The following is a 24,667-nucleotide window of genomic DNA, read 5'->3' as shown; positions in this document are numbered from 1 at the left end:
TTTGATCTGTTTTACCGAGAAGGTCTACGGTTCGAGTCCGTATAGCCCTAATATTCCTACAGATACTAATAATATTAATACTATTTTGGATCGAATAGATCTCATTACTAAGACTATTACTAAAAAAAAAACAATTTGTAACTTTCTATTCGAACATATTCATATTCGATAGAATAATATTAATATTAGTATATTCAGCTAGTCTAAAAAAATGGAGACTTTAGACTAAAAATGAAAATGAATTTGGTATATTTTCTACATTCAGAGGAGTACTTTTATGTTTCTTCTTTACGAATATGATATTTTTTGGGCATTTCTAATAATATCAAGTTTGATTCCTATTTTGGCATTTCTAATTTCTGGAATTTTAGCCCCCATTAGCAAGGGACCGGAAAAACTTTCTAGTTATGAATCCGGAATAGAACCAATAGGCGATGCTTGGTTACAATTTCGAATCCGTTATTATATGTTTGCTCTCATTTTTGTTGTTTTTGATGTTGAAACGGTTTTTCTTTATCCATGGGCAATGAGTTTCGATGTATTAGGGGTATCCGTATTTTTAGAAGCTTTCTTATTCGTGCTTATCCTAATTGTTGGTTCAGTTTATGCATGGCGAAAGGGGGCATTAGAATGGTCTTAATTCTTGACTATTTAGACAATTAGAAAAAAAAATATTGAGACAATTATGAATTCCATTGAGTTTCCCTTACTTGATCAAACAACCCAAAATTCAGTTATTTCAACGACATTAAATGATTTTTCAAATTGGTCAAGATTATCCAGTTTATGGCCGCTTCTTTATGGTACGAGTTGTTGCTTCATTGAATTTGCTTCATTAATAGGATCACGATTCGATTTTGATCGTTATGGACTAGTACCACGATCGAGTCCTAGGCAGGCGGACCTAATTTTAACAGCGGGCACTGTAACTATGAAAATGGCCCCTTCTTTAGTTCGATTATATGAACAAATGCCCGAACCTAAATATGTTATTGCTATGGGAGCCTGTACAATTACGGGGGGGATGTTTAGTACCGATTCTTATAGTACTGTTCGAGGCGTAGATAAGCTAATTCCTGTAGATGTATATTTGCCGGGCTGTCCACCTAAACCGGAGGCCATTATAGATGCTATAACAAAACTTCGTAAGAAAATATCTCGAGAAATATATGAAGATCCAATGAGTTTTCAACGAGAGAATAGATGTTTTACTACCAACCATAAGTTTCATGTTGGATACAGTACTTATACTGACAATTATGGTCAAGAATTTTTCTATCAACCGCCATCTACTTCAGAGATATCGTCTGACACATTTTTTTAAAGTACAATAATAAAAAGCAATTCCTTTTTTAAAAATTTCATCGTATTTTAAAAATTTCATCGTAATAGAAAATACTAATACCAAACTCATAAAAAAAATTTAGGAGAAGCAAAAAATGCAAGGTCGTTTGTCTTCTTGGCTAGTCAAACATGGACTAATTCATAGATCCTTGGGTTTCGATTACCTAGGAATAGAGACTTTACAAATAAAGCCCGAGGATTGGCATTCCATTGCTGTCATTTTATATGTATATGGTTACAATTATCTACGTTCTCAATGTGCCTATGATGTAGCACCCGGAGGACTCTTAGCTAGTGTATATCATTTTACAAGAATAGAGTATGGTATAAATCAACCCGAAGAGGTATGCATAAAAATATTTGTATCAAGAAAAAATCCCAGAATTCCTTCGATTTTTTGGGTTTGGAAAAGTGCGGATTTTCAAGAAAAGGAATCTTATGATATGTTGGGAATCTCTTATGATAGTCATCCGCGTCTAAGACGTATTTTAATGCCCGAAAATTGGATAGGATGGCCTTTGCGTAAAGATTATATTGCTCCAAATTTTTATGAAATACAAGATGCTCACTAAATGATAAAAATAATAAACTAATCCAAACTTCTGCAACCCCAGTCAAAGAATATAAGTACATTCTGTTATAGATCAGACAAAATAATTGATTGACATTAAATCAGGCAGAGTAATGGAAGTTGCATTCAGATATTATTATGTGAGAAATCACAAAATTCAGAAATAATAGAATGAATAATTATAGGGTTTAAAATAGGATGGATAGGAGTTTCTTAAGATTCTAAAACAAAAACAATACTGAGTTCTTATCAGCCAAGCCAATAAAAGAAATAGGATGAACTGCAAAAATTCTTTATCTTTATAATAAACTAATTCTTTATCTTTATAATAAACTATATAACGTGCACATCACCATCAATTATACGGCCACGAAAAAAAAAACACAAAGAAAAGGGCTCGATTCTATTTTGGTAATCCTTCTCAGATGAATTCTTAATATTCTCACTCCACCCCAGAACTTCGACTTTTAGGTCTTTTAACCAACTAATTAAACCACTCGAATATTATGGAAATAGAAACCTTTTTTTGTATCGCAGAAAAAAAAGGAAAAAAATAGATAAAGAATTCATTATCTATATATCTATATCTATATATATATAGATACTATAGATAAGCGAATATACCTAATAAAAAATTGCATCTATTCTTTAATCATCTAGGAAAAGTATATCTACAGATACCTAAATAGATCAAAGAAATATGTTATGTATCAGAATCTAGAAGAACACAAATTTGTATGAGTATCTATCCCCCATATTCATTAAAATGAATATGGGGGATAGATACTCATACAAATGAATCTTGTGTCAGGAACCAGATTTGAACTGGTGACACGAGGATTTTCAGTCCTCTGCTCTACCAACTGAGCTATCCCGACCATTCTTGAAGCTTAATACTTTGATTTTAAAAGATTTTTAAAATCTATGTTAATGAATCTATATCAACTAAGTAAAAAAAAAGTTTGTAAGTGAGTTTCCGCAGTAATAATTATTTTTTATTGTTAATCGTTAATTACGCATATGAAAATTCCTTGCTAAAAAATAAGATATTAATTTATACATTTCTGATTAAAAAAAATTCTATGTGTTTCACATATATATTTATATCTATTCCAAAACTCGTCCCTTGTCATTATGATAGATAAGAAAATTATGATAGATAGGAAATTGATGAAAATAAAAATTCCAATTTCGTTGGGAAATAATAAATCGAATAAAACACATAAATAAGGACTTCAAGATAGAGAGGATATAGGAAAAAAATTAGAAAATGAAAAAGTATTTTTGGGGATAGAGGGACTTGAACCCTCATGATTTCTTAAGTCGACGGATTTTCCTCTTACTTTCAATTTCATTGTTGTCGGTATTGACATGTAGAATAGGACTCTATCTTTATTCTCATCTGATTTATCAGTTCTTCAAGGGTTTTAGCCGATTATGATGAAGTGAATAATTTCATCAATAAATATTCCATCTTTTCTTCAACTTCGAATTGATTTGATTCACATTTTTCATTTGTGAATATTTTTATCACAAATAGATCTTCAATAATAAAATAAAAAGTAACAAATTGAAAGAGTATTTCAGTATATATATATGTTTCTAAATGTTTATCTTTGATCCATTCCTGTAATTTTGGTGAAAGGATTCTTTTACTAATGCAATAAAAAAAGTCGTCAATTTCGTTTGTTAGAACAGCTTCCATAGAGTCTCTGCACCTATCCCTTTTTTATTATCACTTTCTGAATTTTTATTTGTTTTCAGAAAACAGGATTTGGCTCAGGATTGCCCATTGTGAATTCCAGGGTTTCTCTGAATTTGAAAATTATTACTTGGTAAGTTTCCATACCAAAACTCAATCCAATTAAGTCCGTAGCGTCTACCAATTTCGCCATATCCCCATCTTTTTTTTTATTTGAATCTGATTATAATAGAATGCTTTTTTTTTCATTTCTATTATGAGAATTATGCGGGAACTTTTGAATTCATTAAATACATATTATTTTATTAAATATTAAAAACCCCTTTCTCCAATTTTATAGATTTTATTTCATCTATATTGGATACCTTTATTTGTTTGAATCAGAACTAATTCTAATATCTATATATTAACAATTCAATATACACAGATATAGACCACATATCTACTTATCTTCTATGTACCTACTTATCTTCTTTTTTCATACAATTTAGAATACTCGAATGGTCGATTCTTTTTTTTTTTTTGTTTTTGCTTAAAAAAAAAAAGAAAATAAACAATCCATTTATTCATATACAATTTATATAACTAAAACGAATCTAGTGGCTAAAAAAAACCATTCTTTTAATTGAATATAATATAGAATTAGACATTTACTTAGAAATATGGAATTCCTTAATAAATATTTACTAAAATTTATATTTATTCAAATTTACTTTAAGTACTAATAAATAATCTTTTTGAAAGAAATCAATTTAATAATATATATCTAGAATAGTAGATCGAAATAAATTATATTAAATAAATTATATTAATATAATATTAATTATTATCTTGCACTTTATGTTATCAGATAAAATAAATAATAGAAATAATAAAAATTGGGTTTGATTTTCTATATTTTCTTTCTCTATTTTTGATGTTTGTATTAATTTGAATTTTGTTATAAATAACTAAAAATTGATAACTAAGATCCCATTCAATTCTTCTGCATATGTATATTTCGTTTACATTAGCCGGTTTAGCTCAGAGGTTAGAGCATCGCATTTGTAATGCGATGGTCATCGGTTCGAATCCGATAACCGGCTTTTCTCTATTTGTTTTTTACATAATTGATAATATCTTTTTTAGAAATAAAAAATTGGGAGAGTTCGATCTCTGCGGAAGAAATCAAGAAATTAACCTACTTTTTTGTATTCTTTTATATACAATAAATTCGGATATTGATAAAATTCATCTAATTCTTCTTTGTACTATAAAACTTTAGTAGATTTCGCTTCATTTAGAATTCTATAATATTTTTCATTTCGTTTAGTTTTCATTTCGATTTATAAGATTTTTCATTTTAAAAAAGGAGTTTTTATGTCACGTTACAGAGGACCTCGTTTCAAAAAAATACGTCGTCTAGGATATTTACCAGGACTTACTAGTAAAAGGCCAACAGTCAAAAACGAATTTCGAAATCAATTGCGCTTCAGTAAAAAATCTCAATATCGTATTCGTTTAGAAGAAAAACAAAAATTGCGTTTTCATTATGGTCTTACAGAACGACAATTGCTTAAATACGTTCGTATCTCCGGAAAAGCTAAAGGATCAACTGGTCAGGTTTTATTACAACTACTTGAAATGCGCTTGGATAACATACTTTTTCGATTGGGTATGGCTGCGACTATTCCTCAAGCCCGCCAATTTATAAACCATAGACATGTTTTAGTTAATGGTCGTATAGTGGATATACCAAGTTATCGTTGTAAACCTCAAGATATTATTACAGCAAAGGATGAACAAAAATCTAAAACTCTTATTCAAAATTATTTTGATTCAGCCCCCCATGAGAAATTGCCAAATCATTTGACTGTTCACCCTTTCCAATATAAAGGTTTAATTAATCAAATAATAGATAATAAATGGGTTGGTTTGAAAATAAATGAATTACTGGTTGTAGAATATTATTCTCGTCAAACTTAAACTTAACTAAAATAACAAGAGTTTTTTTTACAAGGATTTTCTGCTATTCATATATCATAGACATGGATATGCGAAAATTTTTATTCCTTGCCCACCCGTTATCCACTATTTTTTGTATTACCGAAAAATGAGGAATATTTTTTACAAGGATTTTCTGCTATTCATATATCATAGACATGGATATGCGAAAATTTTTATTCCTTGCCCACCCGTTATCCACTATTTTTTGTATTACCGAAAAATGAGGAATATAAAGTTGTCCATATCAACAAACAAATTTGAAATATGAAATAATGGTATGCATTGGGATGAGTAATATTGATGAATTTGGTAAAGATTCGGAAAGAGAGGGATTCGAACCCCCGGTAAACAAAAAGCCTACATAGCAGTTCCAATGCTACGCCTTGAACCACTCGGCCATCTCTCCTATATAATGATGCCCAGAAACCGGTTGAATGTTGAATAGTGAATCAATCCTATTTTTCATAAATGCATAAAACCTATTCAAACTATAAAAATACAAAGTAAAATTAAAAAAAAACCTCCTACAAGGTCTTAGGATAAACAAATTTGATTGATGAGTTCATTTTTACGTTATTTCGCACTGTATTATAATTATACAATTCCTTTATTTGTGGGATTGATTTCTCACACCATGATTAATTAAATTATAGAATGGATTTCTACCTATGCCTAGATCTCGGATAAATGAAAATTTTATAGATAAGACCTTTTCAATTGTAGCCAATATCTTATTACGAATAATTCCGACAACTTCAGGAGAAAAAAGGGCATTCACTTATTACAGAGATGGTGTGATTTGATTCCATTTTTTTTGACCGATTTCGGTCAAAAAAAAATGGAATGGAAAAACCCCACGCGTGTTGAAGGTGAAATTTGTAAATAAAAGGATTAATTCCTTCTGTCGTGTATCCTCGATTAATGAAGCCTTATATGCTTGAATTTTAGGTTTCTAGTATTAAGCGAAAGGTTATACCTATACTTATGGGGTTAGGTCAACCCCAAATTACTAGTACTGATAGGCAACATTGGGAAAGAAGCACTACGCTTGGGAATCAAGGACACGAAAACTTTGTATCTATCTATATCCATGGCTTATCGAGATTGGGACTAACAGGAATGGTTGGGACAATAAATATCCATCTCGTTCATATTTTGGATACCCATAGAACCATCGAAGATTATTGAGGTGACTAATTCCAGGAAATTAAGCAGCGTAGAGGACAAAGAAATTGTTGAAGTTCTTATTTTTTTTTATCAAGTACCTACATACTTAATGTTAAGAAATAATTTTTGACAGGAAGGTTGGCTAGAGATTTATTGTAAAAACACTAGCTCTGTTCAGTTGAGAATGAGAATACTGGAATATTTTTTGATTTGATGGATTTTTCTCATTACACACACTAAGGGGGGAGCCGTATGAGATGAAAATCTCACGTACAGTTCTGGAGCGGAGATTCTTTGAACCGAATGACGACCGTAACGGATGTCAGCTCAATCTGAAGGAAATTATGCAGAAGCTTTACAGAATTATTATGAGGCTATGCGACTGGAAATTGATCCCTATGATCGAAGTTATATACTTTATAACATAGGCCTTATTCACACAAGTAACGGAGAACATACTAAAGCTTTGGAATATTATTTTCGGGCGCTCGAACGAAACCCATTTTTACCCCAAGCTTTTAATAATATGGCCGTGATCTGTCATTACGTGCGACTATCTCCACTATAGAAAGAAAAAAGAAAAGAACAAGCAAATCCACAAATTTTAATATAAGAAATATAGAAATATAAATAATTATAAATAAGAAAGGCTTTCTACATATATATATCGTTCAAAACAACGATTTTTATCAGCTGTAGCAAAGAAACTTCATAGAAGTAAAAATATGAAGAAATCGATATGTCTAGATACCCTCTTTTTCTATGGATAAAAGATCTAATTGATAAAGGAAGCATCGTAAGGATCAATTAACACGGTTTTCAATCGATATAATAAAAACTGCTTCCTTATCTCATGATAAATAAAGAAGTCAGGAATCCACTTATGTAATAAAAAGGATCCCCTGGTATTTTGAGCAGCGGTGTAGTATCAAATCCCAAAGATAGCCAAGATTCTATAGAAATGAATCTATCATATATTTTTGTATATGATATATAAAATCGAGATAGTTACCTTTCAGAAAATTAGAATTAGGGCGTTAATGCCAATGCTTGATTCCCTTTTCTGAAGGTAGGAGAAAAGATAAAACTAAAAAAAAAGATGAAATTCTTTGAAATTCTTTATTTATTAGTAAAAATGAAAGTTTGAAACTCATATTAATAATTTCTTTTTTTCTTTTAGTTAACTTCAAGATAATAGAACAAAAAAAGAATTGACTACTGAGCCGTATGAGTCAGGAAATTCTCAAGTACGGTTCTAAGGAAAGGAATTGACTCACCTATTTCGACCGAGGAGAACAGGCCATTCGGCAGGGAGACTCAGAAGTTGCGGAGTCTTGGTTTAATCAAGCCGCTGAATATTGGAAACAAGCTATAGCTCTCACCCCCGGTAATTATATTGCAGCACAGAATTGGTTGAAGATCACAGGGCGTTTTGAATAAGAACACTCTGTTTCTTTTTTTTCTTATATATTTATCTATCTATATAAAGATATAGATAGATAAATATATATTGTTATAAATTCTTGTTTCTTGTCCCTATCAAATTCAAAAATCATTTCTATAGGAACGACCAATCACATAATTTAAATATATCCCTTCTAATTTTGTTCGATTTTGTCTAGTATTTCATAGAAATAAACGAGATGTGGATACAGTAGATAATTTTCTCCTTTTTTCTGTTATTTAAACTAATATTCAATCAAATTAAGAAAAGAGACCTTCAAAAAAAGAAATAAAATATAGGTATATTGCCTAATAATGAATGCTAATGCCTGCTCAATTTGAAATAGAGTACATACTTATACTTTATCTAAAAAAAAAAATAAAATCTAAGGAATAGAATTAGAATAAAATCTGAATACATTTGATTAGGCTGCACGAAAAATTATTGAACTTCCATTCAGAGTTCCCAAAAAGGTCTTAGAAGATTAAAATAGGTCCGTTGAGCGCCTCACTCTTATGTCATAATAGATTCGAACACTTGCCCCGAATTGACTTCGAGATCATAATTGTTCTAGTGAAAAACTAAAGAAATGAAATTTACTAAGATATCCAATACATGAGAGATAGGAGAGAACAAAACTCAATAGAAACATCTCTAATAAGTTCACTAATTCTGTTTTATGTTGGCAGGTCTCTTTGTATGTGTTGTCTGGAAAGAGGAGGACTCAATGATTATTCGTTCACCGGAACCAGAAGTTAAAATTTTGGTAGATAGGGATCCTATAAAAACTTCTTTTGAGGAATGGGCAAAACCTGGTCATTTCTCAAGAACAATAGCTAAGGGACCAGATACTACTACTTGGATCTGGAACCTACATGCTGACGCTCATGATTTTGATAGCCATACTAATGATTTAGAGGAGATTTCCCGAAAAGTTTTTAGTGCGCATTTTGGCCAACTCTCTATCATCTTTCTTTGGCTGAGTGGCATGTATTTTCATGGTGCTCGTTTTTCCAATTATGAGGCATGGTTAAGTGATCCTACTCACATTAGGCCTAGTGCTCAGGTGGTTTGGCCAATAGTGGGTCAAGAAATATTGAATGGTGATGTAGGGGGGGGGTTCCGAGGAATACAAATAACCTCTGGTTTTTTTCAGATTTGGAGAGCATCTGGAATAACTAATGAATTACAACTCTATTGTACTGCAATTGGTGCATTGGTCTTTGCAGCCTTAATGCTTTTTGCTGGTTGGTTTCATTATCACAAAGCTGCTCCAAAATTGGCTTGGTTCCAAGATGTAGAATCTATGTTGAATCACCATTTGACAGGGCTCCTAGGGTTGGGGTCTCTTTCTTGGGCAGGACATCAAATACATGTATCTTTACCGATTAACCAATTTCTAAATGCTGCAGTAGATCCCAAAGAGATACCACTTCCTCATGAATTTATCCTAAATCGGGATCTTTTGGCTCAACTTTATCCGAGTTTTTCCGAGGGAGCAACCCCATTTTTTACCTTGAATTGGTCAAAATACGGAGAATTTCTTACTTTTCGTGGAGGATTAGATCCAGTAACTGGAGGTTTATGGCTGACCGATATTATACACCATCATTTAGCTATTGCAATTCTTTTCTTGATAGCGGGTCACATGTATAGGACCAACTGGGGTATTGGTCACAATATAAAAGACATTTTAGAGGCACATAAAGGTCCATTTACAGGCCAGGGTCATAAAGGTATATATGAGATTCTAACAACGTCATGGCATGCTCAATTATCTATTAATCTAGCTATGTTAGGCTCTTTGACCATTGTTGTAGCTCACCATATGTATTCTATGCCTCCTTATCCATACCTAGCTACTGACTATGGTACACAACTGTCATTGTTTACACATCACATGTGGATTGGTGGATTTCTCATAGTCGGTGCTGCTGCGCATGCAGCGATTTTTATGGTAAGAGATTATGATCCGACTATTCGATACAACGATCTATTAGATCGTGTCCTTAGACATCGTGATTCAATCATATCACATCTTAACTGGGTATGTATCTTTTTAGGTTTTCACAGTTTTGGTTTGTATATTCATAATGATACCATGAGCGCATTAGGGCGCCCTCAAGATATGTTTTCAGATACTGCTATACAATTACAGCCGATCTTTGCTCAATGGATACAAAATACCCACGCTTTAGCACCTGGCACAACAGCCCCAGGTGCAGCAACAAGTACCAGTTTGACTTGGGGAGGTGAAAATTTAGTAGCAGTGGGCGGTAAAGTTGCTTTGTTACCTATTCCTTTAGGAACTGCGGATTTTTTGGTCCATCATATTCATGCATTTACAATTCATGTAACAGTATTGATACTCTTAAAGGGTGTTCTATTTGCTCGTAGTTCACGATTGATACCGGATAAAGCAAATCTAGGTTTTCGTTTCCCTTGTGATGGACCTGGAAGAGGGGGGACATGCCAAGTATCCGCTTGGGATCATGTCTTCTTAGGACTATTTTGGATGTACAATTCAATTTCCGTAGTTATATTCCATTTCAGTTGGAAAATGCAGTCAGATGTTTGGGGTAGTATAAGTGATCAAGGGATAGTAACTCATATCACAGGAGGAAATTTTGCGCAGAGTTCCATTACCATTAATGGGTGGCTTCGTGATTTCTTATGGGCGCAGGCATCCCAGGTAATTCAGTCTTATGGTTCTTCATTATCTGCATATGGTCTTTTTTTCTTGGGTGCACATTTTGTATGGGCTTTTAGTTTAATGTTTCTATTCAGCGGGCGTGGTTATTGGCAAGAACTTATTGAATCCATTGTTTGGGCTCATAATAAATTAAAAGTTGCTCCTGCTACTCAGCCCAGAGCCTTGAGCATTGTACAAGGACGTGCTGTAGGAGTAACACATTACCTTCTAGGTGGAATTGCCACAACATGGGCATTCTTCTTAGCAAGAATTATTGCAGTAGGATAATAGCTAGGAGGATTTGAAAATCATTATGGCATTAAGATTTCCAAGCTTTAGTCAAGGCTTAGCTCAAGACCCCACTACTCGTCGTATTTGGTTTGGTATTGCTACCGCACATGACTTCGAAAGTCATGATGATATTACTGAGGAACGTCTTTATCAGAATATTTTTGCTTCTCATTTCGGGCAATTAGCAATCATTTTTCTGTGGACTTCCGGGAATCTCTTTCATGTAGCTTGGCAAGGTAATTTTGAGACATGGGTACAGGATCCTTTACATGTAAGACCTATTGCTCATGCAATTTGGGATCCTCATTTTGGTCAACCAGCTGTAGAAGCTTTTACTCGAGGGGGTGCTCTAGGTCCTGTTAATATAGCCTATTCTGGTGTTTATCAGTGGTGGTATACAATCGGTTTACGTACTAATGGGGATCTTTATACTGGAGCTATTTTTCTATTAATACTTTCTATTATATCTTTAATAGCAGGTTGGTTACACCTACAACCAAAATGGAAACCGAGTGTTTCGTGGTTTAAAAATGCCGAATCCCGCCTCAATCATCATTTGTCAGGACTATTCGGAGTAAGTTCCTTGGCTTGGACAGGGCATTTAGTTCATGTTGCTATTCCGGGGTCCAGGGGGGAATCCGTTCGATGGAACAATTTATTAGATATCTTGCCGCACCCCGAGGGATTAGGTCCATTTTTTACAGGTCAGTGGAATCTTTATGCTCAAAACCCAGATTCCAATAATCATATATTTGGTACCCCTCAAGGAGCAGGAACTGCTATTCTAACACTTCTCGGAGGATTTCATCCGCAAACTCAAAGTTTATGGTTAACTGATATTGCACACCATCATTTGGCTATTGCGTTTATTTTTCTAGTTGCTGGCCATATGTATAGAACTAATTTCGGGATTGGTCACAGTATTAAAGATCTTTTAGAAGCACATACTCCTCCGGGGGGTAGATTGGGGCGTGGGCATAAGGGTCTTTATGATACAATCAATAATTCAATTCATTTTCAATTAGGTCTTGCTCTAGCCTCTTTAGGGGTTATTACTTCCTTTGGTAGCACAACACATGTACTCTTTACCTGCTTATGCGTTTATAGCGCAAGACTTTACTACTCAAGCTGCCTTATATACTCATCATCAATATATAGCAGGCTTCATTATGACAGGGGCTTTTGCTCATGGAGCTATCTTTTTTATTAGAGATTATAATCCAGAGCAGAATCAAGATAATGTCTTGGCAAGAATGTTAGACCATAAAGAAGCTATCATATCCCACTTAAGTTGGGCTAGCCTCTTTCTGGGGTTCCATACTCTGGGACTTTATGTCCATAACGATGTCATGCTTGCTTTTGGTACTCCGGAGAAACAAATTTTGATTGAACCTATATTTGCCCAATGGATACAATCTGCTCATGGTAAAACTTCCTATGGGTTCGATATACTTTTATCTTCAACGAACAGTCCGGCGTTCAATGCGGGACGAAGCATATGGTTGCCTGGTTGGTTAAACGCTGTAAATGAGAATAGTAATTCTCTATTCTTAACAATAGGGCCTGGAGACTTCTTGGTTCATCATGCTATTGCTCTTGGTTTACATACAACTACTTTGATTTTAGTAAAAGGTGCTTTGGATGCGCGTGGTTCTAAGTTAATGCCTGATAAAAAAGATTTTGGTTATAGTTTTCCTTGTGATGGCCCGGGACGAGGCGGAACTTGTGATATTTCCGCTTGGGACGCATTTTATTTGGCAGTTTTCTGGATGTTAAATACCATTGGATGGGTTACTTTTTATTGGCATTGGAAACACATTACACTATGGCAGGGTAATATTTCACAGTTTAATGAATCTTCTACCTATTTGATGGGATGGTTAAGAGATTATCTATGGTTGAACTCTTCACAACTTATCAATGGATATAACCCTTTTGGTATGAATAGTTTATCAGTCTGGGCATGGATGTTCTTGTTTGGACATCTTGTTTGGGCTACTGGATTTATGTTCTTAATTTCTTGGCGCGGATATTGGCAGGAATTGATTGAAACTTTGGCATGGGCTCATGAACGTACACCTTTGGCTAATTTGATTCGATGGAGAGATAAACCAGTGGCTCTTTCCATTGTGCAAGCAAGATTGGTTGGACTAGCCCACTTTTCCGTAGGTTATATATTTACTTATGCAGCCTTCTTAATTGCCTCTACATCGGGCAAATTCGGTTAATTGAATTCTTTATTATATATATCTGGCAAGAATCTCATTTCCTTCTATAGGGAAGAGAAGCCACTTATACATCTAGGATCCGACTTCTATCATTGATGCTAATAGCAAATTAACCATTATGGCAAGGAAAAGTGTTATTCAGAGGGAAAAGAAGAGACAAAAATTGGAACAGAAATATCATTTGATTCGCCGATCCTCAAAAAAAGAAATAAGCAAAGTTCCGTCGTTAAGTGAGAAATGGGAAATTCATGGAAAATTAGAATCACTACCGCGTAATAGTGCACCTATACGTCTTCATCGACGTTGTTTTTCGACCGGAAGACCGAGAGCTAATTATCGAGACTTTGGATTATCTGGACACATACTTCGGGAAATGGTTCATGCATGTTTCTTGCCGGGTGCAACAAGATCCAGTTGGTAAGGATTTCCAATTATCTTCATTTTTTTCATTTTATTATCAGCGATCATAGGAGGGTCCCTTTACCGTTATGTATAAATGGTTTATTCTATTTATATAGATATGGTAAAGGGACGCATTCCATCTTTGTTTTTGTTCATTAGTTATCAATTCTTTTCTTTATCGCGGAGTAGAGCAACTTGGTAGCTCGCAAGGCTCATAACCTTGAGGTTACGGGTTCAAATCCCGTCTCCGCAACTTTTTGAATTTGATAAAAAAACAAGGTTTCAAGAAGAAGGGCATTATACGCAGTAAATTCTATGGCATTTTTCATACTATGACTATTAAATACATAGGGCGGATAGCGGGAATCGAACCCGCGTCTTCTCCTTGGCAAAGAGAAATTTTACCATTCGACTATATCCGCGTTTTCATTGTACTTGATATGCGATTCTATTTATACAGAGATGGGCCTGATATTCTATATAGGGATATAGGGATAATGAAAAAGAAATTTAGATAATAGATATTGTCTCCCAAATAAAATATTTTCTATTACTATTCATTTTTATCAAGAATTCCCATTTCTATTATTACATTTCTATTATTATATATGGTTTTTTTCTATATATCTATATAATTGAATTGAAATTATCATTCTATCGAATATTTTGATTTACTTTTTTCTTAAAAAAGTAAGTTCCTATTAATAAAAAATTATATTTATCTATATAGAGATACAGATAGATATTCTATATTATTAAATACTAGACGACGTATAAATAGATTTATAGTATTTCATTTGAATATTCTATTCATATCATATTAATATGAATAGAATATTCAAATGAAATTCAAATTTTTATAGTTCATTTTTTCTATTTTATTTCTTTTAGTTTCACAATGTACCACCATATAAGTATAAGATATAAGATTTTTCCAATAGAAGAAGTTTACTCCCCCTTAGAATGTAATGTGTTATAGTTTTCTTTTTTTTTTTTAGGAACTGATCTATTCCCTTTATGGCTGACAATCCGAAAGAATTCTGAGGGAGGGGTCATTTCATTTTTAATCTAGAATAAAAAGAACTTCAAGAAATGAGAGAATTAAGAATACCCACTAGAAACACTAATCCAATCCATAATGATGTACCGGAAAATAGAACATTTTTGTTATTTGACCAACCTTCAGGAGAAGCAAATACAACAGGTACACTAATCAATAAAATAAATGAAATAGCAATTAATGCAAAAACAGCTAATTGGAAAGCAATAGTCATGTTTCTAATCCTCCAATTTACCAACAAAAGAACTTTACCATTTGATCCCTCAACCCCTGGATGCCTTTCTTAATATTCATTGAAAAAAAAATTTGTAAATGGAAAAACGCAGAAGGGTTTTATCATGAATTCATTGATTTTGTTTATTATCAACCCTTTTGAGGCTTGGATCGAGGATAGTTTTTTTACTTCACAAAAAGGCATGCTGGATTTTGTACCTATATACATACCGATAGAAAACTAAACCAATAAATTCACATTGAATATCTTTCCTATGGGTCGATAAAAGGGTATCAATTCAAATACTCATGGTCTACTCAGTGGAATAAAGATAAAAAAATATATATATTAGCTTTTGGAGAGATGGCTGAGTGGTTGATAGCCCCGGTCTTGAAAACCGGTATAGTTTGAAACAAAGAATTATCGAGGGTTCGAATCCCTCTCTCTCCTTTTTCTCGATGAATAGATTTGTTTATTTTCTTAGTTTCTATCGAATCTTTTTTTCGGACTGGGCTATATATCCTCAACATCCCGAAAAAAAGATTCGATAGAAACTAAGAAAATAGGAAAATAAATTCTTCTTTACGACTCGCTCTACTCAACCAAATATTTATAGTAAAAAAAAGGGATTTCTACTTCATTGGATCTCACGTCTCAATTAAGAGGAGTCATGGAAAGAACAGGTTCAAAATCGCGATCAATTCCTTTTTCAAATCCTGCGGCAGCTGCGCGAGCTCTTCCCGCGTGCCATAAATGGCCTACAAATAGAAAGAATCCTAGAACAAAATGAGAAGTAGCTAACCAACTTCTAGGAGAAACATAATTGACTGCATTAATCTCTGTAGCTACGCCACCCACGGAATTTAATGAACCTAAAGGAGCATGAGTCATATATTCCGCAGAACGACGTTCTTGCCAAGGCTGTATATCTTTTTTCAGTCTACTCAAGTCTAAACCATTAGGACCCCTTAGAGGTTCTAACCAAGGAGCACGCAAATCCCAAAAACGCATAGTTTCTCCGCCAAAAATAACTTCTCCAGTCGGGGAACGCATTAGATATTTACCTAAACCTGTAGGTCCTTGAGCAGATCCTACATTAGCCCCAAGACGTTGGTCTCTAACTAGAAAAGTAAATGCTTGAGCTTGAGAAGCTTCTGGACCAGTGGGCCCATAAAACTCACTAGGATAAGCGGTATTATTAAACCAGACAAAGCAACAAGCAATAAAACCAAAAACAGATAAAGCACCTAAACTATAAGATAAGTAAGCTTCTCCAGACCATACAAGTGCACGCCGAGCCCATGCAAAGGGTTTGGTTAAGATATGCCAGATTCCACCAAGTATACAAATGGAACCCAACCATACATGCCCTCCAATAATATCTTCCAAATCGTCCACACTAACAATCCACCCTTCGCCCCCAAAAGGCGATTTTAATAAATATCCAAATAGAATACTTGGACTAAGGGTCAAATTGGTTATTTTTCTTACATCTCCCCCCCCCGGAGCCCATGTATCATATATACCTCCAAAATAAAGAGCCTTGAATACTAGAAGAAAAGCACCTATACCTAACAAGATTAAGTGAATACCCAAAATTGTAGTCATTTTATTTCTATCTTTCCATACATAACCGAAGAACGGAAAAGATTCTTCAAGAGTCTCAGGTCCCAGAAGTGCATGATAAATACCGCCAAAGCCCAATACTGCAGAGGAAATTAAGTGAAGTACTCCAGACACAAAGTATGGAAAAGTGTCTATAACTTCCCCCCCAGGACCTACTCCCCAACCTAGAGTAGCTAGGTGGGGAAGCAAAATTAAACCTTGTTCATACATGGGCTTCTCGGGTACGAAATGAGCCACTTCAAAAAGGTTCATTGCTCCGGCCCAGAATACTATTAATCCAGCATGGGCTACATGGGCCCCTAATAGTTTACCAGATAAATTGATAAGTCGGGCATTCCCGGCCCACCAAGCGAAACCGGTAGTTTCCTGGTCACGACCAGTTAAAGCTAAAGTTCCATTAAAGAGCGTTTCCACGTGGTAGAACCTCCTCAGGGAATATAAGGTTTTCATGAGGCTGATCTTGAGCTGCCATCCACGCACGAATACCTTCGTTTAAGAGAATATTTTTTGTGTAGAAAGTCTCAAATTCAGGATCTTCCGCTGCGCGGATTTCTTGAGAAACGAAGTCATAAGCACGTAGGTTCAGGGCCAAACCGACTACCCCAAGAGCACTCATCCATAAACCAGTTACTGGTACAAATAACATAAAGAAATGTAACCAACGTTTATTGGAAAAAGCAACCCCAAAGATTTGGGACCAAAAGCGATTAGCAGTAACCATTGAATAAGTTTCTTCAGCTTGGGTTGGGTTAAAAGCACGGAATGTATTTGCGCCATCACCATCTTCAAATAAAGTATTTTCTACGGTTGCACCATGAATAGCGCATAGTAGTGCAGCGCCCAATACACCAGCAACTCCCATCATATGAAATGGGTTTAATGTCCAATTATGAAATCCTTGGAAAAAGAGGATGAATCGAAATATAGCTGCTACACCAAAACTTGGAGCAAAGAACCAACCAGACTGACCCAGTGGATAAATAAGGAATACAGAAACAAAAACAGCAATTGGACCTGAGAATGCGATTGCATTATAAGGTCGCAATTGAACAGATCGAGCAAGTTCAAATTGACGTAACATGAAACCTATTAATCCGAAAGCACCGTGGAGAGCAACAAAAGTCCACAGACCGCCTAACTGACACCAACGGGTAAAATCTCCCTGTGCTTCAGGACCCCACAGTAACAACAAAGAGTGTGCTAAACTATTAGCGGGAGTGGAAACTGCAGCGGTTAAGAAGTTGCAGCCTTCTAAATAAGAACTTGCCAAGCCGTGAGTATACCATGAAGTTACAAAGGTCGTACCTGTAAACCAACCCCCCAAGGCGAAATAGGCGCAAGGAAAGAGTAATAGACCGGACCAACCCACAAAAACGAAACGGTCCCTCCGCAACCAGTCATCCATAATATCAAATAAATCATTTTCATCTTTGGTAAATTTACCAAGAGCTATAGTCATAGCGATCCTCCTATTCAACTACTTCAACCATTTCCCAACACCTCATAGAGCATTTTCAGAGATGGGACGGACCTTGATCATTTATCTCTATTCATTTCTCTCTCTATATATATATAGAATATATAAGTATACTTTCCCTTGTTTTCTAATCGGTTTCGAATAAAAAATCATTTATGGGTCTATTGATATCTAGGGCAAATCCATGAACTCGATGTGGTTATTCCTTATCTATTCTTAAAAATCTTCCAAGTCATCAATCATAAAATCTGCTATGACTCCAAAATCCGATAGAAATTTTTTTTTCAGAACTGTTCAAGAAACAAATGATCCCCTGTTTCACTTCTTATACCTAGCGGATCTTCAGACATATTTCTCTCCTTTCATCAAAGAAACTTATTCTTGAAGTTTGGTTGTGAATTGACTTCTATTTTGTCTAGGAAACTACTGTAGGATCATAGGTTTTCTAAATTTCTATTTCATTTACAGTTTTTTCTTTAGTATTTCATTTTTTTTTATAAATACTATAATAAAAAGAAAAAACTGTAAATGAAAGTTTTTGTCTCATATATATGAATTGCTGGAAAAATATCGTACACATCGATATGAAAAGAAACTATTTGATATGTGAAGACATAATTTAATGTATTTTTCTATTATTTCTATAAGATTCTATCTAATCTTATAGAAATAATAGAAATTTATGGAAAAAAATATGTTTCATTTTAATTTTAAAAAAACTTGTTTGGTGGAACTTGAAATTCGTATTAAGGCCCTTCTGAGTAAAGAAAAGGCATAACCTTTTTTCTTAGTTCAGAAACAAGAAGATTTCATTGGAAATATTCAGAGATTCTTAGGGAGTCTAAACGAAAAAAGTCTTAAAAAGAAAAAAAATTGTTCGAATTGAATCTTTATCAAATTTGAATATCAGAATAGTAGATATAAATATAATTCAACGGGTTAGGTCCACTTACTTTTTTTTATTTTTCCATTATTGAATTTTACACTTTTTCTTTTTTATTACAAATAGAAACTTTTTCAAAATATCAAGAATCTTTTTATTCTTCCTTCAAATAGAAAGACTATTGCTTTTGAAAAAAAAAGTAAAAAGCCCCTTATCGGATTTGAACCGATGACTTACGCCTTACCATGGCGTTACTCTACCACTGAGTTAAAAGGGCCCTTTTTCTTTCTTTCAATTTCTAAATAAGGAACTAGCATGACTAGTACATATATTTGTTACTGTGTATACTTATTCTATAAATTTATATAAATTATTTCTATAAATTTATATAAATTATATAAATTAAATGATATAAATGGGATTAGAATACATGTACATCAATATCTATTATTTGTATAATGACTCATCAAAGAACAAAAAATTGGATTTACCTAGTGAATAGAATATAGTTAAAAAAAAGAATTGATTAAGATTGGATTTGATCCATATCAAATATATTATTTCAAAATGGATTCTTGAAGTCATTCTAATCATAACACTAAATTCTTTTTATTGATACATAAATGTACTCACAAAATAAAATATTTCATCGAAACATTGATAAAATCGAATCATTGATAAAATGGATTCAATATGTTCTGTCCCTAAACCAAATTTTTATTTTTTTATTGAAAAATTCTATTTTCCAAAGTTTTTTTTCTTAGTATTAGATATAAATCTACCTATCGAATCTTAGTATTAGTAATAAATGATAGAAATGAAGTTTTAACCTCTCGTCCTTTGCAACAAACGAATCATTCCTGTGAAGAATTTTCTCTTTATTGGAACATTACTTCTTTTTTTTTCTTATTATGACTGGAATAAAAAAATTTAGAAATATAAATGATTAATAAAAAATTTCTATGGAATTATGAAAGAACGAAAAATATTTTTTTTTATCGAATCATATCATTATATTGACAATTGCAAAAAACTGTTCATACTATGAACGTAGTATAATGGCGGTCGGGCAAGTATGCCCCCATCGTCTAGTGGTTCAGGACATCTCTCTTTCAAGGAGGCAGCGGGGATTCGACTTCCCCTGGGGGTAGGGTGTTACGAAAGGAAGTTGATCAAAAATTTTCAATAAAAACTGAAATGTATTCTTCCTATTGTGCTGGGTCGATGCCCGAGCGGTTAATGGGGACGGACTGTAAATTCGTTGGCAATATGTCTACGCTGGTTCAAATCCAGCTCGGCCCAAGAATTTGCCGATCCACTATGAAATTCTATAACCCATTTATAGTTCTCTGGAAATGACTGATGTGCTATGATACGGAAGAATCAAAATATTAAACATATCTAAGGTTATTTCTTTTTTTTCTGTATTCCATATTTCTTTCCACAAATTCAAAATCTTGTTAATAATCGGTATTCATGTCAAGATCTGTAAGTAGAAAATATAAGGAAAAATTGAAAAAAAAAATATTTTTTTTTCATTGATTCAATTTTCAATCGATTTGTTAATAGAATAAGAATAAGAAACGGATTACGAGTAATTTGTGTCGATCTCACTAAAGTGGATATCGATATACATATCAATATATAAAAAAATGCGCTTTTTTCATTTACAACAAAAAGGTTCGAATCCGAAATAGAAAAAGAAAAGGTTTGACAGAAACGGTCCGTAAAAATATTTATACAGTACACCCCTTTCCCTGGGATTGTAGTTCAATTGGTCAGAGCACCGCCCTGTCAAGGCGGAAGCTGCGGGTTCGAGCCCCGTCAATCCCGTTGGATATAAATCCAAAAAAATAAAAAATAAATTCCTTTTTTGTGTATTTGTAGGGAATCAAATTGATAAACAAAATTTTATTTGGGGCCCACCCCCCTGCTTTTTCATTTGTTTCGCCGAAAAAGGAAGGAAAGGGATTTTGGACTTTCATCAAGAATAAATGTTTTTTTGTTTTATTTAGTATGGATAAAAGATCTTCCTATGTTATACTATTTCATGAGTTGATTTGATAGCTCAGATTTTGTGATTCATGATATTGATCCGATTTGATATCATTGAAATCCAATTTATACCATTGTTGAAAGATTGAACATTTCTATGGGATTAAATCCCGAATTTTTTTTTTAGAAATTTAAGAGAAATAGAACATAATAAAGATTATGGAAGTAAATATTCTCGCATTTATTGCTACTGCACTGTTTATTCTAGTTCCTACTGCTTTTTTACTTATAATTTATGTAAAAACGGTAAGTAAAAGTGACTAATTTCACTGAAATATGATTTCTTCATTTTTATGAATGATTTAAAAAAATGATCGTACAATCAGCGTAATCCAGATAGTAGAAATCAATTTGATTTCTACTATCTGAGAATTGCGTCCAATTTTTTTTTTCAGATTCTTTTTACAAACAATTCCGGTATCTTAGGAAAAAAAGGGGGTAAAAAAACAGGAATGGTTATTACACGGTCCGCCATTTTCCATATATATATATATCTATATAACCAGGTTAAGCGTCAGTTCATCGAAATAGAAATTTTAAGAAAAATTTGATTGGAATAGGAATCCATTTCTTCTTCTTTTTGATTCCCTTGTTTTTCTCAAAATAGGAATATGGGAATAATGAAAATATTTGTTTGATTGAAAGAGTATTTTCAATTCCTATAAGATACATAGAATACATTACACTACTAAAATATAATAGAATCAAGATAGATTTTCTATTTGAACTCAATTAATTAGTATTAGTTTAAATGAAATATTTTCATTCAATAGTTTCGAAATTCAAAAATTCAGGTAGAAATCAACAAGGTTACTTGGATCCCTTAACTCAATTTTTAGTATCCCTATAGCCCACTTCTTCCCCATACTACGAGGGAAAGGGAAAATGAAAAAACTACCATTAAAGCAGCCCAAGCAATACTTACTATATCCATGTAAATTTTGTCTCCTATCTCTATAAATATGAAGGAACTATTTCATTATTTTTTCAAATTTTTTATTCTATTCTTTTTTTTGTATTATTCGCTAAAAATACTATACTATAATAGTGGAATTGCTATTACAGAGTCAAAAAAAGGATTCTGGGCTAACATCATTCACGAAAAACAAGAATTCATTCTATTTATTAGTTATTAGAACATCTAAAAAGTTTTTTTTGATTATTTTTAGTAAAATCATAAAACATTAAACATAAAAAAATTATAGGAAGTTATAAGTCAATGAATGTTACTACCAGGTGGGAATATTAAGATTTCTCTTTTATCATTTCCTTAAGGATTTCATAAAAAAAGAATCAAGACAGATTCATTTGCATACTTATACTCTTCTTTCTATTTGAAATAGTCCCTTAAATGTCTCCCAATTCGTTCTCTAAAATAATTAAAAAAACTTTTTTTCTTTTCTATTCGATTTTAGAATCAAAACTTTTTAATTTTATTAGAATATAGAATATGAAAATCTAAAGAATACTTTTTTTGAATATTACGAAAGCGAATTAGCTAAATTAAAGCTATTAAATAGAATTGATCTAAATAAATAATATTGATAAAATGTGGAAGCACTCATAAACTTTAAATTAGTCTGTATAGAAGGTTTTTCTTCTGCCTTTTCTCTACCTAAAAATGGACTTTCCTATCCGACTTATTCTTAATCCAATCTAATAAAAGACCCAGTCAGGAGACAGACACTACAATAGTTGTGTAGTGAACGAACTATCATTTCTAAATTTATGGATTCCTTTTCACTACTAGAATCTTTCCTTGAATTCGAGACAAAAATATTTACAACATTTTTTAAGCTACTGATGCTTATAATTTCGAATCAAACGCAATTCTCAAGACTCCTTTTCCCTCGCTTGCTTCTGTTGGAAAAAAAGTTTTCTAAAAAAACGTAATATAATCTTTCATTTACAGTTTCTTATCGATCAGGCGACACCCGGATTTGAACTGGGGAAAAAGGATTTGCAGTCCCCCGCCTTACCACTCGGCCATGCCGCCAATAAAAATATAGATATGAAGTTTTTGAGAATACTCCCCCCTTTTCTTTCTATTGAAAAATTGAAAAACAATCTTGAGACAAATCGCAACCGTTAACTATTCTTTTATGAATTATTCTTGAATATTTGAATAGAAATTTTTTTTTCTTAATGAGATCAGAAAATAAAAATTGATACATAACCAATCAATATTGCTTTTTTTTTTAACTTTGTTCATTCTAATTATAACAGCAACTTTCAATATATGTAAACCCTAGAATATCAATTTGATCTGTTACACAGATATTATCTAATCGAGTATCTTATCCATATCTATATAGATATAGAATACCAATACTATACGGTATTTTCAAGAAATTATCGTGCTTATTCTTTTTTTACAATTTTCAATAGAAAATTTGTAAAAATTCACACAACATGTTATGTGTTTGTTATCCTGAACAAATATGACTGCAATAAAGTTAGAGACAGATCTATAGCTGCAGTTAAATATATGCATGTTTCAAAAATACAAGCCTTATTACATTACACATAACATACTCTAATCATATTCTCCCCAATTCTCTCCAAAATACTTCACTTCAAAATATATCTTTTCTTGACAATTTCGAATGGATTTTTTTTTGTATCCAATTGAATTTGAATATGTAATATCATAATAATGATAGAAATGAAATGCATTTTTTTAGATTCCTAAAAAAAATATTGAAATGCCCGTAGAAATTTCCAATCCTTTTTTAGATTAGACTTTCGATTCTATCTGTTTGTTTTGTTGCAAATTCCTTCGAAGTTGAGTATCAAATTCTAATATTTCTTTCTCTTTTCATAATAGGTATTTCATACACTAAGAAATATTTGATACACGGGATTAGGTAAGATTTCATGTAATTCAGTATAAAGAATAGAAATTCCAATATTGCTAAATGGATTCATGTGATTTGATGAAGCATGACAGCAAATCGTGGAATATTTTTCGATAAAATTCACGGGGAAATTGAAAATGCTTGGGAGTGAAAATGAAGAAATGTCTACACTACCTGGATTGAATCAGATACAATTTGAAGGGTTTTGTAGGTTCATTGATCGGGGCTTAACAGAAGGGCTTTTTAAGTTTCCAAAAATTGAGGATACAGATCAAGAAATTGAATTTCAATTATTTGCCGAAACATATCAATTATTAGAACCCTTGATAAACGAAAAAGATGCTGTATATGAATCACTTACATATTCTGCTGAATTATATATATCCGCGGGATTAATTTGGAAAAGTAGTAGAGATATACAAAAACAAACTATTTTTGTTGGAAATATTCCTCTAATGAATTCTCTGGGAACTTCTATAGTAAATGGAATATACAGAATAGTAATCAATCAAATATTGCAAAGTCCTGGTATCTATTACCGTTCAGAATTGGACCCTAACGGAATTCCGGTCTATACTGGCACTATAATATCAGACTGGGGGGGTAGATTAGAATTAGAGATTGATAAAAAAGCAAGGATATGGGCTCGTGTGAGTAGGAAACAGAA

The 24,667-nt window shown here is 32.9% G+C and overlaps 8 non-coding genes across 8 annotated transcripts; 3 read left to right on the top strand and 5 right to left on the bottom strand.

Moving 5' to 3' along the window:
* Positions 1-2,720: 2,720 nt before the first annotated feature.
* On the bottom strand, positions 2,721-2,793 carry TRNAF-GAA (transfer RNA phenylalanine (anticodon GAA)). Its single transcript has one exon. It is a non-coding gene; the product is annotated as a tRNA-Phe (tRNA).
* Positions 2,794-4,629: 1,836 nt separating this feature from the next.
* TRNAT-UGU (transfer RNA threonine (anticodon UGU)) lies at positions 4,630-4,702 on the top strand. Its single transcript has one exon. It is a non-coding gene; the product is annotated as a tRNA-Thr (tRNA).
* Positions 4,703-5,921: 1,219 nt separating this feature from the next.
* Positions 5,922-6,009, bottom strand: TRNAS-GGA (transfer RNA serine (anticodon GGA)). The gene has a single exon. It is a non-coding gene; the product is annotated as a tRNA-Ser (tRNA).
* An 8,169-nt stretch (positions 6,010-14,178) lies between these two features.
* Positions 14,179-14,249, bottom strand: TRNAG-GCC (transfer RNA glycine (anticodon GCC)). Its single transcript has one exon. It is a non-coding gene; the product is annotated as a tRNA-Gly (tRNA).
* A 5,043-nt stretch (positions 14,250-19,292) lies between these two features.
* On the bottom strand, positions 19,293-19,364 carry TRNAT-GGU (transfer RNA threonine (anticodon GGU)). The gene has a single exon. It is a non-coding gene; the product is annotated as a tRNA-Thr (tRNA).
* Positions 19,365-20,305: 941 nt separating this feature from the next.
* Positions 20,306-20,389, top strand: TRNAY-GUA (transfer RNA tyrosine (anticodon GUA)). The gene has a single exon. It is a non-coding gene; the product is annotated as a tRNA-Tyr (tRNA).
* A 457-nt stretch (positions 20,390-20,846) lies between these two features.
* Positions 20,847-20,920, top strand: TRNAD-GUC (transfer RNA aspartic acid (anticodon GUC)). The gene has a single exon. It is a non-coding gene; the product is annotated as a tRNA-Asp (tRNA).
* Positions 20,921-23,067: 2,147 nt separating this feature from the next.
* On the bottom strand, positions 23,068-23,138 carry TRNAC-GCA (transfer RNA cysteine (anticodon GCA)). The gene has a single exon. It is a non-coding gene; the product is annotated as a tRNA-Cys (tRNA).
* Between the last annotated feature and the right edge of the window lie 1,529 nt (positions 23,139-24,667).

The sequence above is a fragment of the Vigna unguiculata genome, unplaced genomic scaffold (genome assembly GCF_037176805.1).
Source record: "Vigna unguiculata cultivar grain cowpea cultivar isolate G323 ecotype 2 unplaced genomic scaffold, ASM3717680v1 ptg000269l, whole genome shotgun sequence".
NCBI classification, from domain to species: Eukaryota; Viridiplantae; Streptophyta; class Magnoliopsida; order Fabales; family Fabaceae; genus Vigna; species Vigna unguiculata.
The sequence above is the reverse complement of the archived record's forward strand: the minus strand, read 5'-3'. Positions and strand labels throughout refer to the sequence as shown.